This window comes from Limulus polyphemus, unplaced genomic scaffold (genome assembly GCF_000517525.1).
Source record: "Limulus polyphemus unplaced genomic scaffold, Limulus_polyphemus-2.1.2 Scaffold759, whole genome shotgun sequence".
Classification (NCBI taxonomy): Eukaryota; Metazoa; Arthropoda; class Merostomata; order Xiphosura; family Limulidae; genus Limulus; species Limulus polyphemus.
Genome location: NW_013666369.1, coordinates 137,404 through 141,925, shown reverse-complemented (window position 1 = coordinate 141,925; position 4,522 = coordinate 137,404).

Below are 4,522 nucleotides of genomic sequence, written 5' to 3'. Positions count from 1 at the left end.
CTAAAATTGACGAGATGATGCTCACGATGCCCCAATGGATCAACGAACTCCACGAAGCGAGAGGAAGATCTACTAGATATAAATTAAATTATAAATATATCAATTCATGTGAATATGACTAAAAATTTTATTTTTTTCTGAAAAGGTGGTGTCTATTTACTTGTGACCACGCTGTGTACATATTATGTGACAACTATCCACCAATAGTATTGTGCCACCTATATTGGTGCAGCTAGCTCCCTCTACTATTCCCACTCAATCCTCACTTTCGAGAATTGGCAGGTTCTAAAAGAACACCAGCCATGAGGACAAAGGGTGGGAAGTGTGTGAGAAGAGGAAAGTACCTACCGGAAATACATTTTCAGTGTAAGAAAACCTTAACTTCCAATACGGTGTTACCTCTTCTCACGAAAAGCTAGAATCCAACATTGCAAAGGTGGAGAGGCCGGTTTAGTTGCACAGCATAGACACCACCAGAAAGTGGCTGCCCAGAATGAATTGCTGTATTCCAAGATGAACTAAATACATGTAGTGTACTGCACTGCTTCTGGAACAGATATGCTCTTAACCCTTGAAGTAAGAAATGAATCTGATACAGGCAGATACATACACAACCTCAACTGGACAGACGAGGTTTAATAACTCGTCCTTGACGTTAGGAGGATGTGCACAAATGCAATTCGGCCTGAGAGATGCAATTCATATGAAAATATAATCAGAAGTATTTATGTACATATACAATCTCAACCTGACAGATGGGGTTCATAACACGTCTTTGGAATTAGGAGGTTGTGCATATAAAAAAAAGAGATGTAGCATAAACATAGTAGCTAGGGCACGTGGGCCATGTTATATAGACTCAGTAACCCCAACATAAGTAAACAAAGGGTCATACATCAAGCAACCGCAATTATGAAGAGGAAGTTAGCTTTTGGCCTAAACCAAACTCCCAAAACAACTATATAACCAAGAATTACAATTACAAGAAACTGAACCCGGCATTAGAGGGTCATGGCGTTGCCTCAACTCAACCATAAGAACGGGGTAATATCTGTAACCAGTATTACGATCAAAAATCATAACTTTTTCAACTGTAAATGCAGGAAAAAAGATATCCTGCACCCGGAATTACGAGGAGCATATGGAACAGTTGCTCAACCATAGAAACAGTGTAAGTACGACCTTTAATTGGCATTACGAGACAGATGAAGTCCTCCAAACTCAACCACAGGAGTAGGTAAAGAATCTCCTACAACTGGAACTAAAGATAAGAGGGGCCTCTACCACTCACAATCATAGGAACAGGGCAGTGTCATCCCAAACTCAGTATTACAAAGAGGATCCTACATAGGCTGGACCTGCTCCAACCTACTATTTTATTTTTCTGTCTATTGCTGTCCATGTGGGAAAAAGCATCATGGGGAAATGGAAGGACGGAAGCCAGCTTTGGTCTCTTCTCACTGACTGGGTAATCATGAGTATGAATTGTAAAGTGAATTTCTAAACTCACTCAGGAGGAAACCTCCATGGTCCACCACCCTAGCAACTGGGAAGTTGTAAGAACTCCTGTTCTTCCCTGAAAAGGGGGAGTAAATGCGGTGGGAACATGCAATTTATTCAATCAAAAGGTCAGCAGGGATGGGCAGAAATCCCTTATGCTTTACTCATGAATTCCATGAGTGACAGTCCACCATTGAGTGAAACATACTTAAATCTAGAAAAAAGATTGAAAAAGTACAGAGGGGCTGTAATGACAAAATCAATCAAGTACAAAAAAAAAGAGTAGAAAATAACATTGTGACAAAATAAAACATTTATAAAATGAATTGGTGAATGCAAAGCTCAAACTAGCTGCACCTTTTTCTGGATCTACATAAGATTCCCATCCAGAGAAATCACTTACTACTAAATATGGATAAGGAAATTCTATTTGCTCTACACCTATATTCACAACTACTGCATCATCTGTGGTTGCAAGACCGTCCTGGACTACTATAGCAATGTCAATACCAAATTAAGTTCCAGAATTCAGCTGGTCAGTTCAATAAACTTGCTTAGTTGAGAAACCACCAACTAAATATGATGGAAAAGTATCATAGGAGCCACTCTTGGCTCAATTCAAAATAATCTCCATACTTAAAAGGTAGAATAATGACCAATGAGATATTCATGCTGCTTCCCACTTAAAAGGACCAGCTTTAATGATATTAAGCAACTTATTTTATCTGCAAGCTCCACTAGAATGGATACTGTTGCGTCAGCGAGGTCACGTGACTAGTATCACGCCACTCCTACTCTCGAACCTTCGTGAATTATCGGGAGATTACTAGATTGGGGGTAGCCTGGTATATATATAAGATGGTCACAACGTGACGGGAACAGTGTAGTGAGTATTTGAACTGCAGTCAGAAAGTATTGTTGAAGTTGAGCACGTTCGTTGTTATAGAGTGACTGTTGAAGTTAAGTGTATCGTAAAGTTGTATTCGGAAAGAATAAACCAGTTTTATTCAAGAAAGGACTTGTGTCGCTGAAGTTTCGTCGGAACGAATTTACGGAAAATTAACTAACGAACGGAGACGTTACAAACTGGTGTCAGAAATGGGATAAAAACAAAAAAAAATGGAAACGAGAGGCGGAAAATCAAACTACAGCTTAGCATATTTGATGGCAGCAATACAAGAACAGCAAAAGAAACAAGAAGAACGAGAAGAGAAATTACAGCAGTTGTTGGAGGAAAAAGAAAAGAAACGTGACGTTTGCTGTGAATTATAGCGTTTGTTTAACTTATAGTGTGACCGTTGAAATTAAGTGAATTTCAAAGTTGTGTGAGAAAGAATAAACTAGTTTTATTTAAGAAAGGACTTGTGTCGCTAAAGTTTCATCCGAAAGAAATTATATGGGAAGTTAACTAACGACCAGAGACGTAACAATATCTATTTATCAAATCCTTAGAAGTCGCAAACTATTCCTGTTAACCAAGGTTTAAGGCATTCAACTTGCAATATGAGGGTCGCGGGTTCGAATCCCCGTCACAAAACATGCTCGCCTTTCAGCCATGAGTATGTTATTATGCGACAGTTAATCCAACTATCCAAAAGATAATAAGATTGGCAAAAAGTCAGTCCAAAAGGAGTAGCCCATGAGTTGATGGTGGGTGGTATTGACTAAATGCCTTCCCTCTAGTTTATCACTGATAAGTTAGTGAGGGCTAGCACAGATAGCCCGCGCGTAGCTTTGTGTGAAACTCAAACCGAAACTGAGGTTTATATGTAGGGGTTAATTAGATATAAACTTGTTTAAAAACTAATTATTGTATGTTCATAGGTATCACCAGTAGATTCTTAGGGAGATTTGTCTTTGTTCCTTGTATTTTATCTTAATTCTTAGATATATATATATATATAATTAAAAAAAGAGAATAAAAAAAGATTGCATAGTAATACCTTAACATCGCGGTTTATGTCCAACTTCAAGTATAGTTTTACTGTCTCCCCCATTAATGTATGTATTCCAATTATTTGAACAGCCACCTTCCCACATCTGGCTGCAGACAGCGAAACGTGGTAAAGATGTGGGATGTTGTGGGCTAGAAGACTCACATCTGTTCTCTTATTTATTTAGTTGTTTTTATTATTATTAAGAATGTGAGGACTACGAAAGTGAGGTTAAACTGGATAGATGGTGTACCCCCAACGCAATTTGGGCCTTACTTCCGCCAGTACCTCAAAAACCAGGGTATATTATAACTACCCACCTTATGGTGTGTGCCCAGGTGGTACATGTCTGTTTTGTAGCTGCGTTTTTTATATCTGCTTTGTAAGGAGAAAATTGACAGGATAAATTAGAGTGGTGCCGAATTTCTAAGTGACTGATTTTAAGTTACGAAATTAAGAGACTGGGCACAGTAATATAAAACGAAAATACTGGATGGTCACCTTTTACTAAAATCTTGAATCGATCAACCGATTTTCATCCATCAAGTTATTTTTCTGTCAATCAAATTACTTGAAATTCTGTGTAGACTGTTTAAACTAAAGTTTCATTCTTAATGGGAAGTGTCAGATTTCCTCCTAAAGACTAGCACTGCCCATAAGATTGGTCATTCTCATTGAACATAGTGGGATGCCATAGCTTCAAGATATCACCTGTTCAGCAAGAACACTGCTGTCATCTACCTACTTGCGCAGCTTGCATCTTTACAGCAATACCGCCTATGACCAGCAGTGACCTCCTGTGTATTATTTCTGGAGAACTAAAAAATAATAATAATAAATAAAGGCAGCTAGAATGATGTCAAAATGTATATTGATATATGCATACATCATCATAATACTGTTACGACAGCGGTAGTCACGTGACCCTGGTAACACGTTATGATATTCTAGAAGGATCGGGGAACATCACGAATAATCCAGTATGTGCTAGGCGCCGTCTATTCCTCTATATAAGTGCGCCGGATAACGTGAGGCAAATTAGTCGAAACTGAATTGCAGACTGGCAGAGATAAAGACGGACAATTGAG